Here is a 12,615-nt window from a genome sequence, read left to right as displayed (position 1 = left end):
TTTGTGTTGTCCGGACTGTAAAATCATAACTGTTAACACAAAGAAACAATGACTAGTCTTAACTTTAGCAACTTGCTCGGCTAATGACACATTTGTGCATTTCCTTATGCAGCAAAATTTAAATTCCTCCGTGAATGGTTGATTGCCATATAAACTGGATTATTGTTTCCATAAGGGGCTAACATCTAAGATCCAATCAATCTTAGACGCTAGCTATGTGAAATTGATGAGATAACGATTAACCATGTTGCGCATAACTACCCGAGCCAACATTCGACCATGCATTAACAAGTAGCCCGCCTAGCTCAGTCGGTAGAGCATCAGACTTTTAATCTGAGGGTCGTGAGTTCGAGTCCCACGGTGGGCGTATAATTTTTAATACCATTACAAATTTATACTACACTTTGTACACGCGTCTATTTGGCTACAAATAGGTGTGATGGTAAATGTCCCACAGAAACGTTTTCTTTTCTCATATAATCATTTTTATGTTGAATTTTGATATCCTCTTCTTCAAATTCATTAGCTTGTCAATGTCTTTCTGGTTTCGACACAGCCCTCATAAAGGTACTGATTATGGTAGTGACCCTGTATGTACCCATCCAGATAAAAAGTGAATGAAATATGTAAGTTCATTTACATATTCTATATTCTTCTATTGAAGCCTTTTGTTTTGTAATTCAATAGTGTTGGGATTTTTCTATCCTATCCTTGTACTGGTGTATATTTTTGTTTGTTATCTAATATTTTCGAGCTCTTAGCGCTTTAACGTCTCAGGCGCTGTACTAAGTCCACATAATTATTATTATTATTATTATTATTATTATTATTATTATTATTATTATTATTATTATTATCAATTGTGGCAATTTCCAAAATAATGATAAATAATTCATCCCAATTATGTCTTCATTTTGATTTTGCAACTAAAATTGTAAGTCAGCAAAAATTCATTTTTAGGACTAACATATTTCTTTCTTTGCTTTTTTTTTTTTTTTTGGTCATTTTTCTTTTTTTTTTTGTTCTTCTTTTTTTGTTTTAACCATTGATATCACCTCACCGGATTGCGCGATCCTTTTGGCCACTGCTTTCGAATGTCCGATAGCCCGTAATCATACTTCCCACAAAACTGTGAACTCATTATTGTAACCTTCATGACTTGATCTAAGATAGGTTTCTTTCACATATGTACGGTGCAGTTTTTATTTTCTCCACGTTGCAAAGTTTCATCTAACTCATCAGAACAGGAAAGAACTGACAGTACCTTGCAGTGCTAGTCTCTTTTCTTCTCTTCAATTTAAGACATATTAACTTTTAGTCGCAGATTTTAAAATTCTTTTGAGATTTGTGCTACATTGCGAATTATATATTATGTTATTGTTTGAATCGTAAGATTAATGCATTTAATTCTCAAACGATGCATTGCATTCTTTAGCTTACTTAAATCGAGAACTATTATCAAAACTCGCAATTGATAAATCATTTTAAAAAGATCCATATTTTCATTCATTTAGATTGAGCATCCGAAACTGGACGGCAATTTTAAGACTTAGTATTTTAATTTTAAGACTTAGTATTTTCACCAATACAATCATCGCATTCTATACCGCGATGTTGTGACCACCGAATTCAGGTGTCCGAGAGGCGGTGATCGTACCTCCATTAAAACCGTGAACACATCCTGCATGCATATCTCATGCAGTTATTGTTGATTGAACCGAGAAGTCTTTATACGTCTTCACGGTGCATTCTTCGTTTTGTCTCCGTTACAACGTTTGAGTAAACTCTTTAGAACACGAAACAACTGATAGTAGCTTGCAGTGGTAGTGTCTCATTACTTTAAACATCTTGTCTGTTAGGTGGAGCTTTTAGACTGGCGTTGACTTTTGTGCTTCTGTCCGTATTTTTAATAATATTCGTATCATAATATGAATGCATTCAATTTGCATATGATATAGTGGATGCGTTAGATTTACTGGAATCAAGAAGAAATGCTGACAGAATGATCAACATATCTTAGAGTTGATTAAATTGGGTACTCTATCCCGTTCGCATGGACATGTGGATACGCTCTCATTTAGGGACATTTTAGGAAAGGAGAGAAATACTTGCAGGTATATCTATATTCATTTTGACAACAATTGAAAATCAGTGGAAGCTAAATCATAACCACCTACCCTCGGACTTTCACCCATGACCCTTAGATTAAATGTCGGATGCTCTAGCGACTGAGATTGGGGCACTACTCATCCAAATTCTGTCAGTTTGTCAGTCTCGGATTTTGCTGCGTAGCCCTTTCCATTACATATTTAAAGGGCGCGGCCATGTTTGTATCACATGACGTTTAGCACTTATGGTGCAGATAGATGCCCAGAGCTCGGTTCAAACGAAAATGCTTTTCTTTACATTTCACGTTAATATCATTTAATTGCACAAGTCTTTGGAATTAAGAGTTTTTTGTTATGAAAACAAAATTCAGTAAATGCGTCCCCCACTGCTGCCATCATATTTGCATTTCCAGTAATGCTGCATATTAGTTCGTTAACTGAGAAATGAATGAGTCATAATTACCCAATAGTATTACGAATCTATGGTCATACACTAAAAAACAAACATAAGCAAAACCAAAACGGTTTCTAATACTGAACAAATAATTCAGTTAACAAAATTGTAAAATGAAAATATAAGAGGGACTTACAGCATTATGAATTGCATCCAAAATCATCCCAAAATGTTATCTTCAAGTCCAAAGGAATAGAATGTTCCGAATAAAATCTACATCCTCAAATGCATTGGTCTACCAACAGTTCTGATATATCACAATGGCATTTTCAAGAATTCTTTAGAAATAATTCACAATAGGCCAAAAATAATATTTTAACCCACGTAGCATTTTGTGGCTCCAATGAATAATTCAAACAAATGTTTGCTTCCAAATAATATCTAAACACAACAATAAATATACCTGAAGAATAATGTTACAAGAAGAACATACAAAATATGACTGACCAAATAGTCCAACTCCACGTACTTAAATACAGACAATAAGGAGTGAAAACTCATTAGCTACTACTCACTACGTGACAATGAACAAATATCCCTAAAAGCTACGGTGGCCTAGTAATTACAGCGTACGCCTCGGATGCGGGAGTTCATGGGATCGATCCCCGGCCGAGTCATACCAAAGACTTACAAATATGGTACTAACAGCTGCCTTGCTTGGGGCTCAGCATTAAGAGGTTAGTGTTAGGACTGGTCGGCCGGATCTCAGGATAAAGTGACTGGGTGGGACATCATGCCACATGTCTGCGGCATGATGCCCCAGTGCTAGCCATCACTATAAACTGCCACACTGCAGACATCGTAGCGATATGACTGAAAAATTCTTAAAAGCTACCTTAAAAATACAAATCACATGCACACACAAACACACACACACACACACACAAATCTCCCATGTCGTAGAAATAAAACCACCACATCTAACACAACACCTTCCGTATTTATGTATTTTCTCCTGTACCGATCCATAGAAGAAAATCACAAATATGTATAGAGAACAATTAATTGGAAGCAAGTTTATCAACTTACAGGTACTATTTAATTGATTATGTAGTGTGTAAGCATTGCTTTCTCTGGAAACAAAAAATTTCAAGATAGGTGATTTTCACATGTGTAATTAACTGAGAGAAATTAAGGAAAGAATGCGAAGATTTAAGAGAAGAGCAGAAGGATAGTGTTTGTGTTGTCCGGACTGTAAAATCATAACTGTTAACACAAAGAAACAATGACTAGTCTTAACTTTAGCAACTTGCTCGGCTAATGACACATTTGTGCATTTCCTTATGCAGCAAAATTTAAATTCCTCCGTGAATGGTTGATTGCCATATAAACTGGATTATTGTTTCCATAAGGGGCTAACATCTAAGATCCAATCAATCTTAGACGCTAGCTATGTGAAATTGATGAGATAACGATTAACCATGTTGCGCATAACTACCCGAGCCAACATTCGACCATGCATTAACAAGTAGCCCGCCTAGCTCAGTCGGTAGAGCATCAGACTTTTAATCTGAGGGTCGTGAGTTCGAGTCCCACGGTGGGCGTATAATTTTTAATACCATTACAAATTTATACTACACTTTGTACACGCGTCTATTTGGCTACAAATAGGTGTGATGGTAAATGTCCCACAGAAACGTTTTCTTTTCTCATATAATCATTTTTATGTTGAATTTTGATATCCTCTTCTTCAAATTCATTAGCTTGTCAATGTCTTTCTGGTTTCGACACAGCCCTCATAAAGGTACTGATTATGGTAGTGACCCTGTATGTACCCATCCAGATAAAAAGTGAATGAAATATGTAAGTTCATTTACATATTCTATATACTTCTATTGAAGCCTTTTGTTTTGTAATTCAATAGTGTTGGGATTTTTCTATCCTATCCTTGTACTGGTGTATATTTTTGTTTGTTATCTAATATTTTCGAGCTCTTAGCGCTTTAACGTCTCAGGCGCTGTACTAAGTCCACATAATTATTATTATTATTATTATTATTATTATTATTATTATTATTATTATTATTATTATCAATTGTGGCAATTTCCAAAATAATGATAAATAATTCATCCCAATTATGTCTTCATTTTGATTTTGCAACTAAAATTGTAAGTCAGCAAAAATTCATTTTTAGGACTAACATATTTCTTTCTTTGCTTTTTTTTTTTTTTTTGGTCATTTTTCTTTTTTTTTTGTTCTTCTTTTTTTGTTTTAACCATTGATATCACCTCACCGGATTGCGCGATCCTTTTGGCCACTGCTTTCGAATGTCCGATAGCCCGTAATCATACTTCCCACAAAACTGTGAACTCATTATTGTAACCTTCATGACTTGATCTAAGATAGGTTTCTTTCACATATGTACGGTGCAGTTTTTATTTTCTCCACGTTGCAAAGTTTCATCTAACTCATCAGAACAGGAAAGAACTGACAGTACCTTGCAGTGCTAGTCTCTTTTCTTCTCTTCAATTTAAGACATATTAACTTTTAGTCGCAGATTTTAAAATTCTTTTGAGATTTGTGCTACATTGCGAATTATATATTATGTTATTGTTTGAATCGTAAGATTAATGCATTTAATTCTCAAACGATGCATTGCATTCTTTAGCTTACTTAAATCGAGAACTATTATCAAAACTCGCAATTGATAAATCATTTTAAAAAGATCCATATTTTCATTCATTTAGATTGAGCATCCGAAACTGGACGGCAATTTTAAGACTTAGTATTTTAATTTTAAGACTTAGTATTTTCACCAATACAATCATCGCATTCTATACCGCGATGTTGTGACCACCGAATTCAGGTGTCCGAGAGGCGGTGATCGTACCTCCATTAAAACCGTGAACACATCCTGCATGCATATCTCATGCAGTTATTGTTGATTGAACCGAGAAGTCTTTATACGTCCTCACGGTGCATTCTTCGTTTTGTCTCCGTTACAACGTTTGAGTAAACTCTTTAGAACACGAAACAACTGATAGTAGCTTGCAGTGGTAGTGTCTCATTACTTTAAACATATTGTCTGTTAGGTGGAGCTTTTAGACTGGCGTTGACTTTTGTGCTTCTGTCCGTATTTTTAATAATATTCGTATCATAATATGAATGCATTCAATTTGCATATGATATAGTGGATGCGTTAGATTTACTGGAATCAAGAAGAAATGCTGACAGAATGATCAACATATCTTAGAGTTGATTAAATTGGGTACTCTATCCCGTTCGCATGGACATGTGGATACGCTCTCATTTAGGGACATTTTAGGAAAGGAGAGAAATACTTGCAGGTATATCTATATTCATTTTGACAACAATTGAAAATCAGTGGAAGCTAAATCATAACCACCTACCCTCGGACTTTCACCCATGACCCTTAGATTAAATGTCGGATGCTCTAGCGACTGAGATTGGGGCACTACTCATCCAAATTCTGTCAGTTTGTCAGTCTCGGATTTTGCTGCGTAGCCCTTTCCATTACATATTTAAAGGGCGCGGCCATGTTTGTATCACATGACGTTTAGCACTTATGGTGCAGATAGATGCCCAGAGCTCGGTTCAAACGAAAATGCTTTTCTTTACATTTCACGTTAATATCATTTAATTGCACAAGTCTTTGGAATTAAGAGTTTTTTGTTATGAAAACAAAATTCAGTAAATGCGTCCCCCACTGCTGCCATCATATTTGCATTTCCAGTAATGCTGCATATTAGTTCGTTAACTGAGAAATGAATGAGTCATAATTACCCAATAGTATTACGAATCTATGGTCATACACTAAAAAACAAACATAAGCAAAACCAAAACGGTTTCTAATACTGAACAAATAATTCAGTTAACAAAATTGTAAAATGAAAATATAAGAGGGACTTACAGCATTATGAATTGCATCCAAAATCATCCCAAAATGTTATCTTCAAGTCCAAAGGAATAGAATGTTCCGAATAAAATCTACATCCTCAAATGCATTGGTCTACCAACAGTTCTGATATATCACAATGGCAATTTCAAGAATTCTTTAGAAATAATTCACAATAGGCCAAAAATAATATTTTAACCCACATAGCATTTTGTGGCTCCAATGAATAATTCAAACAAATGTTTGCTTCCAAATAATATCTAAACACAACAATAAATATACCTGAAGAATAATGTTACAAGAAGAACATACAAAATATGACTGACCAAATAGTCCAACTCCACGTACTTAAATACAGACAATAAGGAGTGAAAACTCATTAGCTACTACTCACTACGTGACAATGAACAAATATCCCTAAAAGCTCCGGTGGCCTAGTAATAACAGCGTACGCCTCGGATGCGGGAGTTCGTGGGATCGATCCCCGGCCGAGTCATACCAAAGACTTACAAATATGGTACTAACAGCTGCCTCGCTTGGGGCTCAGCATTAAGAGGTTAGTGTTAGGACTGGTCGGAGGGATCTCAGGATAAAGTGACTGGGTGGGACATCATGCCACATGTCTGCGGCATGATGCCCCAGTGCTAGCCATCATTATAAACTGCCACACTGCAGACATAATAGTGATATGACTGAAAAATTCTTAAAAGCTACCTTAAAAATACAAATCACATGCACACACAAACACACACACACACACACACACACACACACACACACACACACACACACACACAAATCTCCCATGTCGTAGAAATAAAACCACCACATCTAACACAACACCTTCCGTATTTATGTATTTTCTCCTGTACCGATCCATAGAAGAAAATCACAAATATGTATAGAGAACAATTAATTGGAAGCAAGTTTATCAACTTACAGGTACTATTTAATTGATTATGTAGTGTGTAAGCATTGCTTTCTCTGGAGACAAAAAATTTCAAGATAGGTGATTTTCACATGTGTAATTAACTGAGAGAAATTAAGGAAAGAATGCGAAGATTTAAGAGAAGAGCAGAAGGATAGTGTTTGTGTTGTCCGGACTGTAAAATCATAACTGTTAACACAAAGAAACAATGACTAGTCTTAACTTTAGCAACTTGCTCGGCTAATGACACATTTGTGCATTTCCTTATGCAGCAAAATTTAAATTCCTCCGTGAATGGTTGATTGCCATATAAACTGGATTATTGTTTCCATAAGGGGCTAACATCTAAGATCCAATCAATCCTAGACGCTAGCTATGTGAAATTGATGAGATAACGATTAACCATGTTGCGCATAACTACCCGAGCCAACATTCGACCATGCATTAACAAGTAGCCCGCCTAGCTCAGTCGGTAGAGCATCAGACTTTTAATCTGAGGGTCGTGAGTTCGAGTCCCACGGTGGGCGTACAATTTTTAATACCATTACAAATTTATACTACACTTTGTACACGCGTCTATTTGGCTACAAATAGGTGTGATGGTAAATGTCCCACAGAAACGTTTTCTTTTCTCATATAATCATTTTTATGTTGAATTTTGATATCCTCTTCTTCAAATTCATTAGCTTGTCAATGTCTTTCTGGTTTCGACACAGCCCTCATAAAGGTACTGATTATGGTAGTGACCCTGTATGTACCCATCCAGATAAAAAGTGAATGAAATATGTAAGTTCATTTACATTATCTATATACTTCTATTGAAGCCTTTTGTCTTGTAATTCAATAGTGTTGGGATTTTTCTATCCTATCCTTGTACTGGTGTATATTTTTGTTTGTTATCTAATATTTTCGAGCTCTTAGCGCTTTAACGTCTCAGGCGCTGTACTAAGTCCACATAATTATTATTATTATTATTATTATTATTATTATTATTATTATTATTATTATCAATTGTGGCAATTTCCAAAATAATGATAAATAATTCATCCCAATTATTTCTTCATTTTGATTTTGCAACTAAAATTGTAAGTCAGCAAGAATTCATTTTTAGGACTAACATATTTCTTTCTTTGCTTTTTTTTTTTTTTTGATCATTTTTTTTTTTTTGTTTTGTTCTTCTTTTTTTGTTTTAACCATTGATATCACCTCACCGGATTGCGCGATCCTTTTGGCCACTGCTTTCGAATGTCCGATAGCCCGTAATCATACTTCCCACAAAACTGAACTCATTATTGTAACCTTCATGACTTGATCTAAGATAGGTTTCTTTCACATATGTACGGTGCAGTTTTTATTTTCTCCACGTTGCAAAGTTTCATCTAACTCATCAGAACAGGAAAGAACTGACAGTACCTTGCAGTGCTAGTCTCTTTTCTTCTCTTCAATTTAAGACATATTAACTTTTAGTCGCAGATTTTAAAATTCCTTTGAGATTTGTGTTACATTGCGAATTATATATTATGTTATTGTTTGAATCGTAAGATTAATGCATTTAATTCTCAAACGATGCATTGCATTCTTTAGCTTACTTAAATCGAGAACTATTATCAAAACTCGCAATTGATAAATCATTTTAAAAAGATCCATATTTTCATTCATTTAGATTGAGCATCCGAAACTGGACGGCAATTTTAAGACTTAGTATTTTAATTTTAAGACTTAGTATTTTCACCAATACAATCATCGCATTCTATACCGCGATGTTGTGACCACCGAATTCAGGTGTCCGAGAGGCGGTGATCGTACCTCCATTAAAACCGTGAACACATCCTGCATGCATATCTCATGCAGTTATTGTTGATTGAACCGAGAAGTCTTTATACGTCTTCACGGTGCATTCTTCGTTTTGTCTCCGTTACAACGTTTGAGTAAACTCTTTAGAACACGAAACAACTGATAGTAGCTTGCAGTGGTAGTGTCTCATTACTTTAAACATCTTGTCTGTTAGGTGGAGCTTTTAGACTGGCGTTGACTTTTGTGCTTCTGTCCGTATTTTTAATAATATTCGTATCATAATATGAATGCATTCAATTTGCATATGATATAGTGGATGCGTTAGATTTACTGGAATCAAGAAGAAATGCTGACAGAATGATCAACATATCTTAGAGTTGATTAAATTGGGTACTCTATCCCGTTCGCATGGACATGTGGATACGCTCTCATTTAGGGACATTTTAGGAAAGGAGAGAAATACTTGCAGGTATATCTATATTCATTTTGACAACAATTGAAAATCAGTGGAAGCTAAATCATAACCACCTACCCTCGGACTTTCACCCATGACCCTTAGATTAAATGTCGGATGCTCTAGCGACTGAGATTGGGGCACTACTCATCCAAATTCTGTCAGTTTGTCAGTCTCGGATTTTGCTGCGTAGCCCTTTCCATTACATATTTAAAGGGCGCGGCCATGTTTGTATCACATGACGTTTAGCACTTATGGTGCAGATAGATGCCCAGAGCTCGGTTCAAACGAAAATGCTTTTCTTTACATTTCACGTTAATATCATTTAATTGCACAAGTCTTTGGAATTAAGAGTTTTTTGTTATGAAAACAAAATTCAGTAAATGCGTCCCCCACTGCTGCCATCATATTTGCATTTCCAGTAATGCTGCATATTAGTTCGTTAACTGAGAAATGAATGAGTCATAATTACCCAATAGTATTACGAATCTATGGTCATACACTAAAAAACAAACATAAGCAAAACCAAAACGGTTTCTAATACTGAACAAATAATTCAGTTAACAAAATTGTAAAATGAAAATATAAGAGGGACTTACAGCATTATGAATTGCATCCAAAATCATCCCAAAATGTTATCTTCAAGTCCAAAGGAATAGAATGTTCCGAATAAAATCTACATCCTCAAATGCATTGGTCTACCAACAGTTCTGATATATCACAATGGCATTTTCAAGAATTCTTTAGAAATAATTCACAATAGGCCAAAAATAATATTTTAACCCACGTAGCATTTTGTGGCTCCAATGAATAATTCAAACAAATGTTTGCTTCCAAATAATATCTAAACACAACAATAAATATACCTGAAGAATAATGTTACAAGAAGAACATACAAAATATGACTGACCAAATAGTCCAACTCCACGTACTTAAATACAGACAATAAGGAGTGAAAACTCATTAGCTACTACTCACTACGTGACAATGAACAAATATCCCTAAAAGCTCCGGTGGCCTAGTAATTACAGCGTACGCCTCGGATGCGGGAGTTCATGGGATCGATCCCCGGCCGAGTCATACCAAAGACTTACAAATATGGTACTAACAGCTGCCTTGCTTGGGGCTCAGCATTAAGAGGTTAGTGTTAGGACTGGTCGGCCGGATCTCAGGATAAAGTGACTGGGTGGGACATCATGCCACATGTCTGCGGCATGATGCCCCAGTGCTAGCCATCACTATAAACTGCCACACTGCAGACATCGTAGCGATATGACTGAAAAATTCTTAAAAGCTACCTTAAAAATACAAATCACATGCACACACAAACACACACACACACACACACAAATCTCCCATGTCGTAGAAATAAAACCACCACATCTAACACAACACCTTCCGTATTTATGTATTTTCTCCTGTACCGATCCATAGAAGAAAATCACAAATATGTATAGAGAACAATTAATTGGAAGCAAGTTTATCAACTTACAGGTACTATTTAATTGATTATGTAGTGTGTAAGCATTGCTTTCTCTGGAAACAAAAAATTTCAAGATAGGTGATTTTCACATGTGTAATTAACTGAGAGAAATTAAGGAAAGAATGCGAAGATTTAAGAGAAGAGCAGAAGGATAGTGTTTGTGTTGTCCGGACTGTAAAATCATAACTGTTAACACAAAGAAACAATGACTAGTCTTAACTTTAGCAACTTGCTCGGCTAATGACACATTTGTGCATTTCCTTATGCAGCAAAATTTAAATTCCTCCGTGAATGGTTGATTGCCATATAAACTGGATTATTGTTTCCATAAGGGGCTAACATCTAAGATCCAATCAATCCTAGACGCTAGCTATGTGAAATTGATGAGATAACGATTAACCATGTTGCGCATAACTACCCGAGCCAACATTCGACCATGCATTAACAAGTAGCCCGCCTAGCTCAGTCGGTAGAGCATCAGACTTTTAATCTGAGGGTAGATCAGAAGGAAAACACGTTTGATGATCGCTCCGTGAATTTTCAAGTTTTTTTCCTTTAATAGACATTTTTGCTGTTTTAATTTGTTACAGGTACGTTGATAAGATTTGTTTGATCGCATTCATATATAAGTGAGATATATTTTGAGTGTGTGGATAACTTTATCCACCACACAAAAAATTTTTTTCTGTGACAATGAATACAAAGCCTGGTCGTGCTGCACGTGCAGCACAAGGTGCTGACTCACACTCTAATGACACCAGTGGAATAGCTAACAATAAGAATGGCATGTCGAGTAACATCGATAGACAGACAGGAGCTTCTCGTCGTTTTGGGAAAGAATGTACCGTGGTGATTGATGTAAAGGATGTGAAGAAAATAAAGGCAAGTGATATTGTTAGAAGTGTAGAAGAATTAACCGGAGATATGTCGGTCTATGCAGTTGTGCCCAAAGGTGCAAATTTGTATGAGGTCACACTACCGAGGAAGGAAGTAGCATATAATACCTTGTGTGGAATTGATATTGGAAGTGAACACTTTGATTGTACTCTTTTATATTCAGACACTATTATTGTGTCAATTCTTCATTTACCAGCATACATCACAGATGATGATATAAGTATGAAGCTCGGTGAATACGGAGTAGAACTTCTTTCTCCCATTCAACGCAGATATTATCCTGGAACTAGTGTGGCTGATGGGACTCGTTATGTCAAATGTAAATTTCCACAGCAGGTAAAATCCTTGCCTTACAGTCTGAAATTTCAGACTGTCAATGGTCAACAATACTTTAGAGTATTACACAATAATCAAGTTAAGGTATGTTCTAGATGTCTTGATCCGGGACATGTTATAAAAGACTGCCCTGATTTTGTATGCTACAAGTGTGGGGAGCAAGGCCATGTAGCAAAAAATTGCACAAGGCAAAGATGTGAAAGTTGTGGAAGTTTTCCTCTTATGTGTACATGCAGGATATGCGACAAATGCCACAAAGAGGCGCAAACATGTATGTGTTACAGAGAGGCCATTGCAGGCATTCA

This window comes from Sinohyriopsis cumingii, chromosome 11 (assembly GCF_028554795.1).
Source record: "Sinohyriopsis cumingii isolate HCF-2022 chromosome 11, ASM2855479v2, whole genome shotgun sequence".
In the NCBI taxonomy this organism is placed as follows: Eukaryota; Metazoa; Mollusca; class Bivalvia; order Unionida; family Unionidae; genus Sinohyriopsis; species Sinohyriopsis cumingii.
The sequence above is the reverse complement of the archived record's forward strand: the minus strand, read 5'-3'. Positions refer to the sequence as shown.